The 19,862-nt window shown below is 45.5% G+C and overlaps 1 long non-coding RNA gene across 5 annotated transcripts in view; it reads left to right on the plus strand.

Moving 5' to 3' along the window:
* The window catches only part of LOC147350425 (uncharacterized), a 217,361-nt gene that overhangs the window by 78,234 nt on the left and 119,265 nt on the right, over positions 1-19,862 (plus strand). For 4 of the 5 annotated variants that reach the window (XR_015148839.1, XR_015148840.1, XR_015148838.1 and 1 more), the window contains exon 2: positions 7,657-7,774. The exons of the other annotated variant lie outside the window; for it this stretch is intronic. This is a non-coding gene — a long non-coding RNA (uncharacterized LOC147350425). The remainder of the gene's footprint in view (positions 1-7,656; positions 7,775-19,862) is intronic. 5 annotated transcript variants of the gene reach the window in all.

The raw sequence follows: 19,862 nt of genomic DNA on the forward strand, positions 1-19,862 counted from the left end.
ATGGGGAAGTCCAGGACTCCAGGAGGGGCGGGAACTCGCGTCCCGGGATGACCTCGCCCAGAGACCCTGGACCGAAGACCTCCGGGCAGCGTGGGGGCTCTCGGGGTACCCCCCCAGGAGAAGGAAGTGGCCCTCGACCAGGAGCCTCCAGGCACAGCGAGGGGCTGGGGTGGGGTGGAGGCAGGCCGCTGCGGGGTCCCTGCGGCCGACTGTCTGGGCTGGGTGAGCCTCCCCGATTGATTCCGGCTGGATGAGCCCTGGTACCCTCTCTGGGCACCAGAAACGGGATGCAAACGAATTCCCAGCAACGCTCGGGGCCTCGCGGGGGTGGCTCCCGGCCACCGCACTGCCACTCTGGCGGTCAACTGGTGTTTCTGCCTCCTAGGGGCAATTTGAGGCATGCTCCGGGGTTGGTCCGGGACAGTGGAGGGAGGCGGCAGCCCAAGTACTGGCGAGGCTTGGGCCGTCAGCACTTGCGGAGAGCAGCAGCAGCCACCTTAGTCTCTAGTGAATCTTAACCAAGGGCAGGAGAGTCAAAAGGGTGTTTTTAGGCTGGGAGAGAAATCTATCTGCGGAAAACAAACCCACGTGTGGACAACTGGGGCCAAGCCTGGAGTGAGTGCCCCTATGCTGCCTCTAGGACCTTCTTCAGGCAGGGTCAGCCCGTGTCCATGCGTCCAGTTTCCAGGGCAAGGACCTGGTCTGGGGGCCAATCTCACTAAAGAAGGGTGGGAAGAGTTGGGGGCTGATGACTTGTTTGTTCTCAGGGAAGGACCAGCCTCGGTTGGACCAGCAGGGTGCTGAGGGGAAGAGGTCATCAACTTCCTTTGAGGAGTGTATGGGTCAGTTGTATGACTCAGTCCAACCCTCCTGTTCTTGGTGGCCCAGAGACTGGACTTGGGAATCTGTGATTCCTTTTTTTAAAAAATAATTTCTGTTCTATTTTTTGTTCTCATTACAAAATTGGTGCATGTTTATTTTGCATGTATGGTCAGTTGCTCAGTGGAGTCAGACTCTTTGCGACCCCCTGGACTATAGCCCACAAGGCTCCTCTGTCCATGGGATTCTCCAGGCAAGAACACTGGAGTGGGTTGCTATTTCCTCCTCCAGGGGATCTTCCCAACCCAGGAATTGGAACCCACATCTCCTGCATCTTCGGCATTATAGATAGATTCTCTACCATCTGAGCCTCCAGGGAAGCCCATGGCTCACAATGCATGTCTTTAATTATTTCCTTAAGACGTATATCTCAAAACAGTTGGGTTAACTGCTCTGCATGAAAAAAAATAAAAGTTTTAGTACATTTTGTTGAATTGGCCTTTAGAAAGGTTATGTCAATTCATACTCTCACCTGCAGAGAATGTAAAAGTCTATTGCCAGAATTCATCAAGAATCATGAATATTAGTCTTCTTTTTGTTCTTTTATCTTTGACTATTTTTTAATTGGAGTATTCGTCTTTTACTTACTGCTTTGTAAGAGTTTTTATGTATTCAGTCTATTAATTCTTCCTCCTCTGTTTTGCATCTCCCCCCAAGTTATCAATTGCTTTTCACATTTAAATTTACATTTGAAGTTTTTGTGTAGTTAAAATTCTTAATATTTTAATTTATACTTTCTGCCTTTGGTAACCATTCTATAAAGCTCTTCTTCCTACCTCAGGATCTTCTCTCTGCCTATATGTTTCTCTAGTACTTGTATTGTTTAATACAATAATAATTGTTGATTTTTTTATTCATATGGAATTTATTTTGATATATGGTACAAAATAGGAACCTTAAGTTTTCTCCCTGCCTATTCTCCCTACCTTCCTTGTTGGTTCCAGTCTTTTTGACTCTGGCACCCACTGTAACCAGTTCCCAAACAAGCAGAGCCAGAAGGGAAGATCTGGTGGCAGAGATCCTGCCTCAAGGAAGCTCAGAAACTTGAAGTGAGAGATTGAGAAACTTCCTGAAACAGCAGTATGATCTGTTTTGTAGCAATACATGATTGGAATCACATAGATGTGGGTGAAGTCCAATTCTGCCTCTTTTACCCCGTGGAACCTGGAGCAAGTCACTTGATTTATTTAAATCTCAATTTTGTATCTGTAAAACTGGCATACCAATAGCACCTGCCTCAAAAGATGGATGTGAGGATAATGTGATAATATGTTTGGCACATAGCAAGCACCCAATATTATCAGTAGAAGTAGGTAGAGGGGGCTTCCCAGATGGCTCGGTGGTAAAGACTCAGGTTCAATCCCTGGGTTGGGAAGTTCCCCTGGAGGAGGAAATGGCAATCCACTCCAGTATTCTAGCCTGGAAAATTCCATGGCCAGAGGAGTCTATCGGTCTACAGTCCAGGGGCTCGGACATGACTGAGCAACTGAGCATACGCATAGTAGGTAGAGAGAAGATAAGGAACTGCATATGATATGGAGTTATTAAAAAGAAACACAAGCTATCAATAATTATAGAAATAAAGGTAATGAGTACATGTGCTACAGTTGTAATTTGAGTTCAAGAGAATTTATCCAGACCAATTAGGGTTTCCTGTGGGGGAAAAAAAGAGAGTCAGGGTGGGGCTGGGGAAGGGGCATGGCTCATATTTCTACAGCCTGGATCTACTAGAGTCTGGGCTTCAACTAAACTCAGACATTTCAAAAGAATTGGGTGGCATTTCTGTACTCAAACATTGTCCCAAAGCTTTCTGATGGACCTGTGTGGGTTGAAGAGAGTCAGCTGAACCAGCAGCATTTGGAGAGCTTACAGGACAGAGAGCACTGGGGCTTGAGGCTCTAAATGGGCAGCCATCTCCCTCTGGCTCACCCCCAGCTGAGGATTGCTGTAAAGAGAAATAGTCACTGGACACGAGCCAGGGGCACCAGTCAGCTTAACCAGAGGAATCAATGGACACTGTGTTTTGCCTCCACAAATGAGGAAAATGACATGGTGAGAAGGCATATGCCTTGTCCAGAATCACAAATCCCATGGGGCAGAGAAAGTGGAGAGAAACGTTGCCTCAGAAGGAGCCATTTCCCATCGTGAGGATGCCTGGAGCCCGGCCTTGATTAACAAAGGCATGGGATGCTGCTCCTCAGCTCCTGAGCAGCAGAGGCCCAGTGTATTTTTTTTATGAGGCGTGGACAATGAGTAACCGTTCAAAAGACCAAAGCCGCCTTTTAGAAAAAGGCAAATATTTTAGGAATCCCTTGTTACTAGGCAAATGCCTGATTGCTTTTTAGGGGAGTGAGACTTAGCTTGATGCTTGTATGTCAGACTTCACGCTTGGATTCTGGATTTTTCTTCACTGGGACATGTGCGTGCATGCATACTAAGTCGCTTGAGTTGTGTCATACTCTGTGTGACCCCATGAACTGTAGCCCACCAGGCTTCTCTTTCCATGAGGATTCTCTAGGCAAGAATACTGGAGTGTGTTGCAGTGCCCTCCTCCAGAGGTTCTTCCCAACCCAGGGGTTGAACCTGCATCTCTTGTGTCTTTTGCATTGGCAGGTGGGTTCTTTACACCTCGTGCCACCAGTGGTTCTCAATTCTGGCTGTATATTGGAATTAACTCTGGAGCTCTAAAACAGATAGATGCCCAGGTACCACTTCCAGAAGGATGGATTAAATTGGTCTTTAGTAGGGCTGAGGGAGAAGGCAATGTCACCCCACTCCAGTGTTCTTGCCTGGAGAATCCCAGGGACGGGGGAGCCTGGTGGGCTGCCGTCTATGGGATCACACAGAGTCGGACACGACTGAAGCAACTTAGCAGCAGCAGCAGCAGCAGGGCTGAGATGTCAGTGATTGTTAAAAAACTCCTTGATATTTCTATTATGTAATTTAGTATTGAGATAAGCCCCTTTTTGTGTTACTGTATTATCTCGTTTCCCAGCTGGTGAGAACTAGGTTGTAAGTCCGAACTATCCCACCAAAATATTTCTCAAACTTTAAGAAATTATCTGGGAATCTTTTTTTCTCTTTTGGCCACTGGCATGTGGGATCTTAGTTCCCCCAATCAGGGATCAAGCCTGCACCCCCTGCAGCTGGAGTGCCGAGTCTTTACCAGTGGACCACTGGGGAAGTTCTGGGGATCTTGTGAAAATGCAGATTCTGGTTCAGGAGGTCTAAGATGGGGCCTGGGATTCTGCATTTCTAACAATCTCCCAGATGATGCTGGTCTCAAGTTCACCTTTGAGTAGCAAGAGGCCAGAAGTGGTCCTCATATTTCAGTGAGCATAAAAATGACCTGATCAGCTTGTTAAAAAAGCAGATTCCGAGGGTGACTAAAGAGTGTTGGGGATGGAGTCCAGGAGTCTGCATCTTTAACATGTTTTCAGGTAAGCTGGTAGTTCAAAGGCCAGTCTTGGAGAGTGTGATCAGCCTGCCCACGATTTTCTCTAGGCATGCATCTTTTGAGCACATCCTGGAGTAATGCTTGGCTGGAAGAGCATGCAGTCAATTGGCTTGGAGTTGAAATGGAACAGAGAGCCCATGATGCCTGGTTCCCAGGCCTGCACTCCAACTCACTGACTCTGAGATCCCTTAGTGTTCAGGCCAAATCCCATTACCGCAGGAGACCTACGAGTCCTTGCATTTTCTTGGTATGAAGGAGCCATCTGTTTAGGTTTGGGTTTTGATTGTAAAGTTATTTGACCTGTTCCCCCTTGGAAATGTGACTTAATACATCAAGAGTTCAGCGTGTGAATCCTGGGAGGATGAAAAGCAATAGACTTTAAAGATGCCTTCTACCCAAGGAAAAACCTCAAGCAGGAAAGTAAAAGTGAAAAAGAAAAAAAAAAAATCAGGCTATATGTGCCATTAATTGCCTCTAAATTAATGTACTTTTTTTTTTCTTCTTCTTCATGAAGATAGTCTGTGAGGCAGAATAAACTCAAGACCTGAAATGAGATTCTGAAGGAAAACGGACAAATCCCACCTATTCTCTCTTTTGATTACTGTTAAGGGAGCTAACCGGAGAAGGCAAAGGCACCCCACTCCAGTACTCTTGCCTGGAAAATCCCATGGATGGAGGAGCCTGGTAGGCTGCAGTCCATGGGGTCGCTAAGAGTTGGACATGACTGAGCAACTTCACTTTCAATTTTCACTTTCATGCATTGGAGAAGGAAATGGCAACCCACTCCAGTGTTCTTGCCTGGAGAATCCCAGGGACGGGGGAGCCGGGTGGGCTGCCGTCTATGGGGTCGCACAGAGTTGGACATGACTGAAGCGACTTAGCAGCAGCAGCAGCAGCAGCAGGGTAGCTAACAGTAGCTTTTCAAGTGCTAATTATTCAGCTGTAGCTGATTCTAGGTCTTTGTTTTTCTCCTGGCTCTTCTCTCTAGTTTGGGCCATTTTACTGCTTATTAGCAGTTCCACCAAAGATGGAAAATGGAAATGAACCTTATATAAGGCATGTACCATCTTTGAGTAAGTCTGTTTAGAGGATTGATGGAGAGAAAGAGAATGAGTTATTATTGCAGATCTTACGGAATACTCTGCAGTGTGCTGTTCAGGCCCACTTTTATATGATAAATTCAAGCCTTATAACAAAAACAGAATGCTTTTTCTGTAGTTCAGCAACCACCAGCAATAATTTGCTAGAAAAATTGGAATTTGAAAAATGCTCAATTCTTTTATTTATTCTAATACACTTATGACTTTATATGCTTCCTCTCTTCAGATTTGTCTGGGTAAAGCTGTTGGGACATGGGCGACATAAATTTATTACCACATATGTGTAACTTTCCGGAGAAGGCAATGGCAACCCACTCCAGTACTCTTGCCTGGAAAATCCCGTGGACAGAGGAGCCTGGTAGGCTGCAGTCCATGGGATTTTTGAGTCAGACATGACTGAGAGACTTCACTTTCCCTTTTCACTTTCATACATTGGAGAAGAAAATGGCAACCCACTCCAGTGTTCTTGCCTGGAGAGTCCCAGGGATGGCGGAGCCTGGTGGGCTGCTGTCTATGGGGTTGCACAGAGTCGGACACAACTGAAGCGACTTAGCAGCAGCATGTGTAACTTTCATTTTTAGGGAATTTTTTTTGCCATCTATTTCTTCTAGCTAGTTATAGTATATAACAAAACATACCTCCTATTCCCCTTTCTTGGTATAATAAATATCATGGTGAAATTTCTTTCAGAGTTTGATTACTCAGTCAAAACCTAAGTATCCTGCTGGGAGAAGAACAATCATTTTAGTGACACTGTTCTATGCTTTGGTTGAATTCAATACTTGCTAATCCAGCCAGAGAAGAAAGACATAGGTAATTGGAATTGAGCAAACATACTGAGCCCCTCAAAAAAAAAAAAAAAAAAGACTAACAAGAAGTGTACAATTTCTCATCAAACATCTATCCATCTATTTTCTCCTTTCCTTGTAATAGTCATTGTAGGTGTGGGAAATAACTCTAGAGGCCTGGTCTACACTAGGGAAAAATGCTGTTCCCCAATCAAGTGAACTGGAAATGAGTTTAAACAGTCTGCCCATAGTCAATGTTAGGTCAATAATAGCTATTTTGAATTTTCTATTAAGAAAATGTAACAGCCCTAACCAAGCTTCCCACCTCTCACTGTGTAACACCACCAAATAATTTTGGACTATCTACGGGTAGAAAACAGGGAAGTTTATTAGTCAACTTTTATGTAATTTACCTAAAATACTAGCAACTATTTTCTGTCACTCATCTATACAACCCATGCTACTCATCCTCATCCAGAACCACTGCAAGAGAGCAGTGTTAGAATGGGTGAAGCAATAGGATTGACTGTCTTGGTTGTGGCGTGGTCAGGATCCCTGATACTGGAGGCTTTGTGAAAGTTCCATGATTCTTGTTGTATGCCTGGTGCATAACCCAGCACTTGGCTCTGAGTAGGTATGTAGGTTGGCAGTCTCGGTTTAAACCATGTCAGGTAACAGATGGCTTTTTAATTTACAGATTTTTAGAGCTGGAAGAGACTTTTGAGAGAGTAAAGGTGACTATGAATTTCCCATCTAGCTGCAATCTCCCCATTTTCCTTCCATATAGAATCATGATTTTGTTCAGTTGGTCTCTCTCTCCTGTCCCCTCATGAGAGGCTGGAATAGTCCTTCTCAAGGGAACTCCTTTTCAGTGGTTGGTTCAGAAATGGGTACTCAGTGATGACCAGTGCTATGCGAGGAACCTCTGCTGGGGGACTCTCTCACTCCTTTTCCTCTGGTTGCTTTGTGTCTGGCTGCAATACCCAGAATTATGGTCTAGATCTATCCATCATAAGGATAAAGCTGATAATTCAGGATTACAAAATAGAAAATAGAAAGAACCCAGGTCCTTGATGATATCATTAAGCCACTGAATCAATCAAACCCTACGATGGCTAATTTTTTGTATCAACTTGACTGGGCTAAGAGATGCTCAGCTGGTAAAACATTTCTGGATGTGACTATGAGGGTGTTTGCAGAAGAGATTAGTATTTGAATTGGTAGATTGAGTAAAGTTCACCCTCACCAATGTGGGTGGCCATCATCCAATCCACTAAGGGCCTGAGTAGAACAAAAGTATGGAGGAAGGGTGAACTTTCTCTTTTGATTGACCTGGGACAGCCCATCTCTGGCCCTCAGACACTGGTGCTCCGGGTTCTTGGGCCTTCAGACTCATACTGGGATTTACATCATTGTTTCCCTTGGTTCTCAGGCCTGTGGTTTGAACTGGAATTATACCATTGGCTTTTCTAAGCTTCCAGTTTGCAGACAGCAGATCATGGAATTTCCCAGCCTCCATAATCATGTGAGCTAATCCAATACAATATAAAGTAAGTCTCCTATTGGTTCTCTTTCTCTGGAGAACCTTGACAAATACAAGCCCTCCCCTGCCTTGTCACTCCACTTTCGGTTTTGCAAAATAATACACTTCCTTAATGTTTAAACCAGTTCAGGTCAGATATTCTTTTGTTTATAGCCAAACCATCATGAACGTTAAGAGAATTTTAAGACCACATTGTCACTTCACAGAAGATCTAACAGTTTGCTCGAAGTCATGTTGTCGATGACAGTGGAATTCAGGACTAGAGGTGGGGTCTTCTGCACCAGGGTCATTTGTATTATGTGTTGCCTTTTTTACAATTACTTGATTATAAATTAATGGTAGCTTTTTAAAAAAGTGTATTTATGAACACACTATCTTTGTATTTAACCAAATTGCCCCACCTAGGTCAAAGTCTGGAATTCTAATGCAAATTTTCCGCATTTGGACATGCTGGATCAAACTAGCCACTCTCACATACAAAGAGTGTGCTTGTTGACTCTGAAGAACTGAAAACACTTTGTTCCTTATTGCTGGGAAGCACTAGACTAGAAGATTTGCTCTGTGGGGTAACTGTGAGCAAGAAAGGCAAATATACCTTTTTGGATCAGGACCTGCCGTGTTGTCTAAGGCCTTTGTCAAGATTTTGGTTGGCAGATTGAATGGAGTCTGGAGGCAGAGATAGGGTGAGAATAGGAGGGGAAAATAGGAATGGGAAGATTGTTTCCTTTTCTGTTTCTAAAGGTGTTTCTTGTATCAGGCCATTCCCCCACCCACGAGACCTGTTTGCCTCTAGTAATACCTCAATCTGCCCATGCTGGAGGGTGAAGCTGAACCTCTCCCACTAAGTCTTCTCTGATTATGGTAGCATGCTCTAGTAACTATTTTGTGGAACTCACTCATTTTCTGAACACCTTATTTATTAAACATATCAATGTTATCATGGAATATTTCTTCTGGTATTTTATGCCTTTTGCCCTTATGTTGTGTGCAGATCAGCAAAAAAGAAAAGACAGACTTCAAGGGCACATTGACTTGCTTAGTGTCCTGCTCTGGGGTCCCTGCTTTGCAGAATTCTAGGAGCCAGTCCCTCAACCTGGCAGCCTGCCTGACTCTACCCCTCTGGGGTAACCTTCTCTTGCCAACTCAAGTTCCGTATGAAATGCAGTTGGGGCAGCTCTGAGTAAGCATATTATATTTGTTTTCTATTGCTGCTGCAACAGATGGCTTCAAATGTAGGGGCTTAAAACAATACACATTTATTACTTTGCTGTTCTGAAGGTCAGAAGTCTCAAAGGGGTCAGCAAGGGTGCTATCTTTAGGAGGCTACATTTCCTTGTCTTTTCTAGCTTCTAGAGGCTGCGTGCATTCTTTGGCTCAGGGCCTCATATCAGTCCAATTTCTTTTCCCTTCGTCATATCTGTCTCTGTTACTCTAACTCTGACCTTTCTACTTATCTTCTACACGTACCCTTATACGGACACTGCATTGACCACCTGGCTAGTACAGGGTCATGTTCCCATCTCAAGATCCTTAGCTTAATCACTCCTGCAAAGTCCTTTTTGCTTTTTGAGGTAACATATTCATAGGGATTTGGGCATGGGCATCTTTGGGACTTCTCTGGTGGCTCAGATGGTAGAGAACTTGCCTGCAATGAGGGAGACCTGGGTTCAATCCCTAGGTTGGGAAGGTCCCCTGGAGAAGGGAATGGCTACCCACTCCAGTATTCTTTCCTGGAGAATTCCATGGACAGAGGTGCCTAGTGGGCTACATACAATCCATGGCGTCGCAAAGAGTTGGACACAACTGAGCAACTAACACTTTCCCGTTCACTTCATCTTAGGAGTAGGGAGGAGGCGTTTTTCCGCTTACCATATGTATACTCTTTGGGTGTCAGTTTCCACATCTATAAAATGGAAATATTACTGTCTTCCTCACAGGGTTATTAAGGTGATTGAATGGGGTAATTTACGTGTGTGAATTTCCAGCTTGTGCTGGAACAGTGGAGGTGGTCAATTCTGGTCAGTGCTCTCTTCTAAGCGGGTAAGCTGCAGGCGGAGCGCTATGTCCCTACCTCTTTCTAAGCCCTTAGCTTCTAGCTCATGCTGGGTACCAAGTAGGAAATCAATACATGTAATAAGTAATTCCCTTGATCAATGACAATGCCTTGCATGCAATAAGAGCTCTAAAATGATTTGTTGATTGTTTATTATTTTGTTAGCAATTGGTGAGTGGGGAGCATCTGATTAATTAACTGCTATTATTTATCAGATCCAAAATGTAAATTTGGATTTTTCTGCTACACTTTTACCTTAATTACCTTAAATGCTAGTAGGGGAGAGGAATTAGTCCACAAGACATTTTAAGGGAAAAACATCTTGCCGTCATGGACTTTGTCCTTGGTCTGGAGACTTCTTGATTTCCTAGGGTGCAGCTGACTGCTATCTCTGCAACTGAAAACTCTCTCAAAGGGCCTGTCCAGTTAGGTCACACAAAGCCAGTCTTATTATTTAGAGAGCACACAATGCCCCTCACATGGGGCACAGAGAGGAAGAAATTTTTTTTAAAGCCAATTCCAGTCCCCTGGAGCTGCAAACTGCCCTCAGGGCAAAGAAGCCTGCAGAATAATTGGGAGGAGTCTGGCAGGAGAGAGGCGGACAGAAGTTAAAGCTGCATTTCTATTTCTCTCTGTCTTCGGGTATGCCATGCCACTTTTTAAGCATTCTCCTCTGGGACAAACCTGTATGTCAAGATAAACAATCAGATACTATGCAAGGGCCAAATCAGGAGCACTGCAGCCTCAGCCCAAGAAAATAATCTCAGGAACATTAGCCTGTGCGCCTCAGTGAGGCGGAGGGTACAGGCTCCAATGATTCTGCAAGAAAATTGGGTCAGGGAGGAGACGCTGCCTGTTTACAATGAGTGTCTGTATGGGCCCCCTAAGCTTGGTAGGTTTGTGCTTTCGTGAGATAATAAGGTGGAAAACGACGTTTCAACATCCCTCAATCAAACCATAGTGCAGTTGCCCCAGGAATCCCTAATATGGTCGTGGATAATGTATCTGGAGGATAGGGTGAGAAAGGAACAGAGTTGCTGTTGTTGTTCAGTTGCTCAGCTGTGTCTGACTCTTTGCGACCCCCTGGACTGCAGCACACCAGGCTTGCCTGTCCTTCACCATCTCCCTGAGCTTGCTCAAATTCATGCCCATTGAGTCGGTGATGCCATCCAACCATCTCGTCCTCCGTCATCCCCTTCTTCTCCTGCCTTCAGTCTTTCCCAGCATCAGACTAGATGCCAAAACTGTGAGAGGGAGGGTTGTGGGAGGAAGCCCCCTCTGCCCTTAGAGCCAGGCGGGGACTGTGTGTAGAGAATTCCCTCTGAGACCTGGCCTTGGGCTTCTAGGCCATCAAGCCTTGGCTGGTGGAGGCCGAGGGGCAGGGGTGCCCAAGTAAACATACCTGATCACAATAGTCTGAGCTGTTGGCACTTGGGGGTTGAACTTGTTTAAGGAACTTTGGGGGAATGTGGGGGGAGCATTATTTGTACAGTGTGTGACCAGAGTGTAGAATTCATGGACAGACGCTGAACGGTCTTAATGTCTCGAGTCCTCTCTGGACAGAAGAGACTAGGGAGCTGGGCTGGCTGAGGTGGCATATTTCAGAGGCCAGAGCAAAGCCCAGCAGTAATACCCAGGAACAGAGCCCCTTGTGCCCAGGGCACGGAGCCCAGGGCCAGCATCGAGTTACTAAGGTTGTGCTAGGCGAGAGAAGGCTGAGTCAGGCAAATAATTTAGAGCATCTGGGACCACAGTGGCTAATGAGTACAATGTGAGGATGGAGGAGGGGAGGTGTGGTCCAGAGGAAAACCCCAGGCGTCTGTTTGTGGGGGATCCCTGAACCGTGTGTATTGGGGCATCTGTAGCTCACAGCTTAGGATGTAGCTCAGGAGGAGAGACTCAGAAATGTTTTGAGCAGGTTGGTCAGTCTGAAAAACCGAGATGACCTTGTTCTTTAATATGGACATTAGGAAGTGCAGTCAGGCTAAGCAAGGGGGCATCATCTGTGTCCCTTTTGCTACAAAACAGAGGATGGTCTTCAAGTCTGCCCTCGTCTAATAATTCCAATATCAGGTCAGCTTCCCTTATGCCCCCACCGAGGGTTTTTAGGTATCTGCTTTCAGGCAGAGGACTTCTTACCCTTCTCTTGAGTAGGGTAAACGTGCATTCCACTCTCAGAAGTCCATGTAGAATTGGACAAGCCCAGATGCCGTGGCCAAGCGAATTACACACGTGTCTTCCTTTGACTCTGCCTCGAGGAAAGGTCCTTTTTAATGACCAGATCCTGTTTGTAAGCAGAGCAAGCATACATATTGCCAGCAAAAATTCCCCGAATTTACTTTGCAATCTACTTGGTTAAAGTGCCATCCACCAATGAGCCTCAGCCAACTGGATAAATACACGCAACTGGAGCTGCCGTGGAGACACAGGCAGAGCCCGATGCAGGCACAGCACACAAAGCTGCCTCGTCTCATGGCTTTCAGAAGGAAAGCTTGCTGATCTCTCTTTTTCTCGTCTTCCGAACCCTCTATGGAGAAATCCATCAGGGGAGAAAGTAATGACTGCTCTCACTGGGCCAGAAATTCCAGGCTGAAATAACCCAGGGGTAGCAGGCAGGCTTGACAGTCTGTCAGTTTCGGATGGTGCTGCTCGTCAATCATTCATTCCTGCTAAATTGCAGAAACTCCCTTCCTTCATATCAGACTTTATTTGCCCGTGGTGCAGTTTAAGCCCAGTTTCTGGGTCATCCACAGCCAACTAGGTGCCACCCTGTCCATTGGTCATGAGGAAACCATTAAGTCAGCTGCAGCTTTGGTTTCTTTTTCTTCCCATCTGAGACTAAACCTCTGAGTCGTCTCATAAGCCCTAGTATTACTTTTATGCACTGATCTCATTTTGGCTGTACTCATGTTTACCTTCTTTCAGTTCCTTGCATGTGCTAAATTCATTCCCTCTGAAGAGCATCTGGAACGCTCTTCCCCTGGATCTGCCTACCTCTGCTGTCCATCACCTCTGCCCAGCCTTCTTCTCTCTGCCACCTCATTGGCTTTATTTATTTAGTTTTTTAATATTTATATTTTTATTTATTTATTTGACTGCACCCAGTCTTACTTTTGGCGTGCGGGATCTAGTTCCCGCACATGACCAGTGGAACCCAGGACCCTGCACTGGAAACGTGGACTCTTAGACACCGAACCACCAGGGAAGTCTTCTCTTCTGCCTCACTGGCTTAAAAAAAAGAAAAGAAAAGAAAAACCCTCTCCTAGCAGTTATCACTACTGTTATTTTCCAGTTGATGTGTTTGTTCATTTATTCATTATGTTTCCCCCCCTGGAATGGAAGCCCCCAGTCTCTGGATGATGCCAGGTGCATAGCAGGTGGTCCCCAAATGTCTAGGAGCACATGGCTCTCCGGGGAGGGCCCAGGGAGATGGAGAGATTCCCCGCCATCCCTTCTCCCGCTCTGGGCTGCAGCAAGTCTCGCAGCGATTCTGCTTGCTTTCTACCACACCCACGAGACTGGAGAATAAGCCCAGTAGGGCAGTGTTCTGATTGTTTTACATACAGAGATAAGAAAACAACTGAAACTTGGTCTTCGCTCTGTGTAGAGAAAAACAAAGTAGTTTTTTATTCAAGAAGAATGTGTGTAATAACAGTAATCTGAAAATAATGGTATCTGTGAGGTCTCTGGTGAAGCCACCCAGGAAAAGGAAAACAATAGATGCGAAAGCTTCAGTGAGTCATAACAGCACCTTTCAGCATCAAACTGCCCTGGAATCAGATTCAGATAAACTGGTTTCATCAACTCTAGACTCAGCTGTACGTGTCCTTTTTTATTCCTAGTGCCAATTGCACATGCTTTAGATAATGGCAAGACATTGGCTCTGTTTCAGCTCACTCAACTGTGCAGAGGTGGAATGGAAAGGATTCCACATCAGCTTCTTAAGGTCTACAGACAAACGCAGCTCATTTCTTGGGCTTGCCCAGTGGGCTTCCTTTTCCTTCTGGTAAACTGGAGAGAACTGCTGTCTGGATCTGTGTTCATCAAAGGTGGTCTGTGGACCATCTGCATCAGGACTATGTAAAAGCTTTTTTAATCCTGTAATAAACCGTAGTGGAAAAGAATATTTTATAAAAGAAGGTCTTTGTGTGTATATATGGAGTCACTTTGGTGTACAGCAGAGACTGGCACAACATTGTAAATCAAGTATACTTCAATTTTTTTTTTTTTTAAAGCTTATTTAGAACACTGATTTCTGGAGCTCACTAGAGACTTAGTGACTCTGATCTCCTAAGTAGATCCCAGGAGTCTGTGTTTTTCACATCTCCACTCTCGGAGGATTCTTAGGCACCAGGATTTGAGAACTACTGCGTTTGTGCAGGCATACAGCTTCCACCATATCCTGCTACCTGCATCATCACTTACTTCCTATGTGTGACTATCTCTTCTTCCCAGCGCAATTCTAAGGGCGATGGATACATCTGACATTTCTTTTTTGTTCCCTTTACTGCTTAGTTCACTGCAGGTGCTCAAAAAGCACCTATTGAATGAAGAGCCTGAACTAATTTTCCTTTACTTCGAATTCACTGAAACTTTCCCTACCAAAAACTGGACCACAAAATTTGCCAAACTGATGGTTAAGACAAGTTGATGTGTGTGTGTGTGTGTGAACAAACATTTTGAACAAATGTTTTGAGTCAAAACACCCCCACTTCTCATCCAGAGAGGAGCAACAAGGAACGTATTGCTGGGAAAATTGTCTATCTGGAAAAGGTAGAGGCTTTTCCCTGGAGTTCTTGTCTGGCAAGATCCATGAAAATTTCAAGGTGAGGGAGGTCATGGAAAATGGGGGGACATGTGCCTGGTGTGGCTGAGAGGCACTCGAAGACCCACTCGGCACTTTGGCCAGTTCTTGTAAGGCCCAAAGCCCAGCTGGACCAGTATCAGAATCTCTAACCCTGGAGAGCAGAGCACCCAAGGGGGAGGGTCCTGGGTTTTGAAGGAGTTAGAGACCCTGGGGCTGTGGCAGTACTGGAGGGTGACTGCACAGGGAGTGAAGTGGAAGCCAGTATGGGGCTCCTGGTGTGTGTGGGCACAGGTTCTGAGGGCAGGGCACCTGGGATGGGCATCTTCCCTAGTCTTGTTCAGAGTTGCTCCTGAGGCAGAACCCGTGATAAGGCGGCATCACCAATGTGAAGATTGGTGGAGAGGCAGGAATGAGGGGAAGGGACGTGGAGGTTGGAGCACTTGGGGCTGGATCTCATCTTACCTCATGTGGCCTCTTTCTAGAATTAGAAATCTGATCTCTGATCTCCTGGACATCCAGTTTAAGCCGTCCCAGGAAAGGACTCCCTCACAGTCAGTGCAGGGCTTAGAAAGTACCTCGTGGACTGAACTAGCATCTTCCTCCTTGAGGTTTTCTGCTCTTTGATGGAACTCCTCCTCTCTCTCCTCCGTTTTCTAGGCTATTTCCTGACAGACATTTAGGGTACTTGTGTTCTCCCTACTCTTCTACCAGGCAGACTGGACTTCCTCAGGCGCTTCTTTTACCCCCTCTGGCTGGTCCCCTCCTCCTCTTCTGCTGCTCACAGGCTTTCTCAGCTCAAGCTGCCTCTCAGTGAGGCCCTCTCTGTTTCTTCTCAACGGTACCTTCATCTTCTCAGTCACTCAGGCTTGAATGTTGGGCTCAGCCTTGCTTCCTCCTGCTTTCTTACTCTCAAGCTGTTGGGAACTGGAGCATCTTTAGACATTTTGTGATGTTTGGTTCTGAAGAACTCCCGAGGCAGAAAGTGGACATGGGCGTGGTCTAAGCCTGAGGCTTGGACTGTCTCTCAAGGAGAGTCTGCACCCTCAGTGGCCTGCCCACCGCTGCTGAGATGAGGTGATGTGGGCACCAATGTGGCTGCCGCACAAAGTCCTCGCCTGCTTCAGCCTTTGCAAAGGCATGTTCTCCATTGCTCTGGGGCTGAGTTTAGACTTTGCACTTGGGTGCTCAAGGCTCTTTGTGATCTGGTTCAATGCATTTCCCCAGATTATTTCTTGCCCCACCCTGAGGGACACTTATGTACTCCAGTCATTGTGAACAATATTCTAGCCATTCTGAGTGCTCCATGGTTTTCCTGAGATAATCTGATACATGAAGATATTTGGGTTGGTCTTGTTTGTAGTTGGGGATCCATCAGTACTTCTAACAGCTGTGGAGGTAAGAGTACCTTGAGAAAGGTCAGACTGGGGTCAAACTATCCAAAGTTGGAGAATGGATGAGAAATAGTGAAGCGTTAGAAGGAGTTCATGGTGGCTGGGATTTACCCTGAGAACCACGAGGAAACCACGGGAGTGCTTTAAACAGGGGGGAGAAGGCATCCTGTTCACGTGTCACATGACTCCAGCTGTAGTGCAAAGCATGGATTTGAGGTGGCTGATTTGGTGGATGTGTGGGAAGAGTCACGGACGTTGCCTCAGTGCCTAACCCGAGGAAATGGTACACGGTATTGCCATTAGATGACGCACAGTCAAGGAATGAAAAACAGGTGGGGCAGGAAATAGTAAGTTAGTTTTGGATATTCTGAGTCTGAGACATCCAAACGGAGTGGTCTGGAAGGCTGTGCAAGAGGGAGACCTGGGCTGCAGCTATATATTTAAGGATCGTTAAAGGCTATAAGTGGTCAAATGCAGATAAAATGTTTCTTGAGAGCGAGGAGGGCTTTGGGCTGAACCCCAGCTCTAAGAGATGAGACTCCATAGAGAAGGCTGTGAAGGAGAGGTCTGAGAGGCAGGGAAAGATGGCCAGGGTGGGTGTCGTGGAAAGCGAGCCGAGGAGGCTGTTTCAAGGGGCCAGTTGGTGGTGTCAAATGCTGCTGAGGTTTGAGGGACAGAGGAGAGCATGTTGATGTTGGTAACAAGCAGGTGGTTGGTGATCATGTCGGTAAGAGCTGCTGTGGGTGGTGAGGTCAGAGCTGGTTGCAGTGGGTTGAAGAATGAGTAGCAGCTAAGGAGGTGGAGATGGTGCAGAGACATTTGGTTTTTAAAGAAGTTTGTTTGTGAAGGAGAGGAGCCTGTAGCTGGATGGCTGAGATCCTGAAGGCTGTCTAAAGGTTGATAAGAAGGCTCCAGTAGAGGGGAAATTACAGGGGAGGGAGAGAGTGGTCCGTGTCGTAGAGAGATGTCTGAGAAGGTGGTGGAAAGTAGGGATGGGGTGGAGGGTAGGCCTCTCCAGGAGCAGGAACAGCGCTGCCATGGTAACCGGAGGAGCAGAGGGGACTGAACCAGGAAGGGAGCCAGGAGGAAATGAGGGGAATTAGGAGGGGTTCTATTTGATGATTTATTTTACTTTGAGAAGAAGGAAGCAAGATCGACTGATGCAGGGCAGGTGTAGCAGCCCAGATGTGAGGAGAATAAAGAAGGTTGAAATGACTGTGTGGGGGAACCAGAGAGTTCCTGAGTGAAGCCGCGGGCTTCTCGGCAGTGCAGAGGGCCAAGGTGACTTTTGGTGACCTTTCAATATTATGTCTAGGAAGTCGTCTCTGTCGCATCATCTATACCTCTGTCAATGCACTTACCACGTTCTGACTCTTCGTGCAGTTATTTTCTGGCTTCTTAGACTATTGTCAGTTCCACAAAAGCAGGCTTTGTCTTTCTATTACTCACTGCCCTGTGACATTGTGTGGTACATAGAAGGGGATGGAAAAACATTTGTAGAGTAAGTAAGTGAGAGCGGCTTGACCCTGTAGAAGACAGCAGGGCACTTACTCTGTGATCTGGCGAATGTATATTTAGAAAGCAGGGATTTGTCGAGTGTGCTCTGAGGGTGAGACACTGGCTGGAGATACAGATTTAGGAGCCATTAGAGTTTATAAATGGCCAAGTTCAGAGAAACTTGACCCTGATGACCTACTCTCATTTACATGCTCCCAAGTTCATCACACCCAGTTACCGAATCCCAGGGATCTTGGAGCAGCATTCTCAACCCTATTGGACACAACAGCCTCTTTCATTAAAATGTATTTTATAACTCCCACTTTACTTTCTTGAGGTGAAATTCATTGATAACATAACCCACCTTTTACTATAATTAAGAGATAAATGCAATGTCCTAATGTGATGAGGAAGAGAAATAAAAAGAAAGTCTTTTATAATAACAATACTTTTTCCATGTTCAGATCTACCTAACCTAGAAGAGAGCTTCTCACACTTTTCTGTGCCTCTGAATCACCTGGAGGTCTTATTAAAATACAGACCAAGAGTCTGCAGCTCCAGGGTGGGGCCTGAGAGCCTCGCTTCTAACAAGGATGCAACTGCTGATGGTCTATTTCTACCTTTTGGGTAGAGACTAGGATTCATAAGGAAGGATTGGCCAAAAAGTTTATTTGAGTTTTTCCATAGCATAACAAATGTATTTGGATTTAAGCGAACTAAAACAACATTTAACTGGATATTAAAGACATTTTACTTTAGAGTGGTGTTTTGAAATAAGACATACATGATGCTTTTGAACTGTGGTGCTGGAGAAGACTCTTGAAAGTCCCTTGGACAGCAAGGAAATCAAACCAGTCGTCAATCCTACAGAAAATCAACCCTGAATATTCATTAGAAGGACTCATGCTGAAGCTATACAACTTTGGCCACCTGATGCAAAGAGCCGACTCTTTGGAAAAGACCCTGGTGCTGGGAAAGATTGAAGACCAAAGGAGAAGAGGACAGCAGAGGATGAGATGGTTAGATTGCATCACCGACTCAGTGGACATGAATTTGAGCAAACTGCAGGAGATGTTAGTTGACAGGGGATCCTGGTGTGCTGCAGTCCCTGGGGTTGCAGAGGCAGACACGACTTAGCGACTGAATAACAACAAAAAAGGATCCTCTGCTTTTGGAAATTCTGTTCTCTTTGGTAAATCCAAAGAGGATTTTCACTCTTATGACAGCAAAAATGTTAATGTTTGGTATAGAGGCAGTGCACACCTCAGTAGGCAGAGGTCACGACCAAGGTCCTTCCCCAGGAACTGCACTAGGTGTCTCAGCATTAAGCCACCGTAGCTTTGAACTGTCTGTGAGCATCTGTGGTTTATCTCCGTTTATTTGTGCATCTGTTAGCAAGATGTGTCCTTAGGTAATTGCTTCTTTGTTTTATGCTGTTTTGGCTTAGGAAAGGTTTCATAGGAACATTCTACTTTTGGATAGTATGGGGGAAAACTATATATAATCATCAAGGACGTGACAGTTTCAAAGATCAATTTATATGTGTGTGTCCTATTGGTGATTCAAATACATGATTTGTTTTTTGAAAATGGTAACTAACCATGGGAGGTTTTGGAAAAAACAAAATAAATCTTCCCCCTAATTTCCAGCTGCAGTTTTATTATTGGGTAATTCATTGCATATTAATACTGTACAAAAAATATTTTGTGTTTGTATGTAAAATGCTGTTGTTTAGTCGCTAAGTCATGTCTGACTCTTTGTGACTCCGTGGACTGTAGCCCACCAGGCTCCTCTGTCCATGGGATTTCCCAGGAAAGAATACTGGAGTGAGTTGCCATTTACTCCTCCAGGGAATCTTCCCAACTCAGGGATTGAACCCATGTCTCTTAATGTCTCCTGCACTGGCAGGGTTCTTTACCACTAGCACCACCTGGAACCTCTTAAATACTCTTCTCTAGAATGTTCTGCTTTCTTCTCCAGTTTAAATGAGCTTTCTTCATTTAAATGACCCCCCCAAGACCAGGTCCCAGGTGGTCTTTCCTTTTATGTTTTCCCATCACGCTGAACTTCTCCTTCATACATAGTTCCAACCATATCACTAGCTACAGAGTGATTTGTACTTCAGGTCTGCTTTTCCTTCTGGATGTGATAGGTCCCATTTCCTAGCATGATATTTGGCACCAAGCAGATCCTCAGTGCTTGTTTGATGAGTGCATGTGGGTCACGGTGAAGGGATTTGACTTTTATTGGTAGGATTAAGTACAGTGAGTTCTTCAGAAAGAAAGAAGGAATTCTGGATTGTGGAGAAGTTTACTGGCAGCCGCATGACTGGCTGCTTGACTTTCTG

Source organism: Bos grunniens, chromosome 20, assembly GCF_055505025.1.
Source record: "Bos grunniens cultivar Pamir isolate PY7600 chromosome 20, Bosgru_T2T1.0, whole genome shotgun sequence".
NCBI classification, from domain to species: domain Eukaryota; kingdom Metazoa; phylum Chordata; class Mammalia; order Artiodactyla; family Bovidae; genus Bos; species Bos grunniens.